Source organism: Orycteropus afer, unplaced genomic scaffold (genome assembly GCF_000298275.1).
Source record: "Orycteropus afer afer isolate SDZICR_OR568_19922 unplaced genomic scaffold, OryAfe1.0 scaffold00489, whole genome shotgun sequence".
NCBI classification, from domain to species: domain Eukaryota; kingdom Metazoa; phylum Chordata; class Mammalia; order Tubulidentata; family Orycteropodidae; genus Orycteropus; species Orycteropus afer.
The window spans coordinates 1,301,352-1,302,613 of record NW_006922076.1 but is presented as its reverse complement, the minus strand read 5'-3'; positions in this window follow the sequence as shown (position 1 = coordinate 1,302,613).

The following is a 1,262-nucleotide window of genomic DNA, read 5'->3' as shown; positions in this document are numbered from 1 at the left end:
AGGAAGGGGGTGGGTGGGGGGTGGTGAGCAAGGAGGGCTGCAGAGTGGGCGGGGGCTCATGAAGGTCTTGCCATGCACCTGGCCCCAGCAAAGAGCTGATGAAGGCGAGGAGTGTAGGCACCAGCAGAGGAGCAGTCCGAGCAGAAGAGCGGCACGTGCAAAGGGGCTGGGGTGGAGCCAGAGTGGACAGAGGCCCAAGCAGGAGGCGTGGGAAGTGGGCAGGTGAGGACCGGATTTTGCAGGGCTGGGCATGACTGTGAGTCCTTGATGCCTCTGAGCAGAGGGGGGCCGAGCCGACTGCCACCCACCTGAGAGCTCCGGCTGCAGTCACCCTTTCTACGGAGCTGGACGCTGAGGCTCGTGGCCCTGCATTAGACCCTGTGTGGCCCAGGCTGTCGGCTCAGGCTGCAAGAAGGACCCCAGGGGAGTGGCCCTCTGCTCACATGGCGCCCTTTTCAGGGGCCCCTTGTAGAGGTTTCACAGGGGAGGGGCCCGAAAGCAGCCACTCCCAGGTAATGACGGTTCACTAGCGGCCGAGGGTAACAGCACCACCTTCCGTGATCCCCTGGGACAGGACGAGGACACGCCCTCTCCCACACTGTCACTTCCTTCTGGCCTGCCAGTCCCGGCTTCGAGATGTGGAAGGAGAACTGCGTCTCAGGGGCCTGAACAGCCTGATCTCGTTAGTTCTCTCCCCTCTGCCCACCGAGTCCTGTCTCTCTGGGAGTCTGTGATGCAAAGGGTGCCTGCCCCGTGGCCTCGGCCGCACACAGCTCAGCAAAGCTGCGGGGCCCTCTCTACTGGTGCGGGCCTGAGCCAAGGGCCAAGCCTACCCAACCAGGGGCAGGGCCATGCAGGTCTCAGCTGGCCATCAGGCAGGTGGCATCCTGCTCCTCGTCCTAACCCAGCTCGCGAACCTGTGGCCTCACAGGGTGAAGGGGTGTGCGCAGGAGGGGTTCGGCCAAGGCACTGGCGGGGGAACAGTGTCCTGATGACGGGGCTGCCCACAGTCCTCACAGGGTCCTGACGGGAGGACAGGGGGCCAGGGCCAGGGAAGCAGAGCTGGGACTGGGCTCGGAAGGTGCAGGAGGGGCACGAGCCAGACACGTGGGCGGTGGGACGACAGGGATGCCGCTCTGTGGATCCCAAGCTTGAACAGAACCCGAGCTGCTGACAGGACAGCCCCTGACTGTCACTATCTGTGCTGGGGCCTGTCTGGGTGATCACATCACCACCAGAGGTGGAGGGGAGAGGGCCCAGCA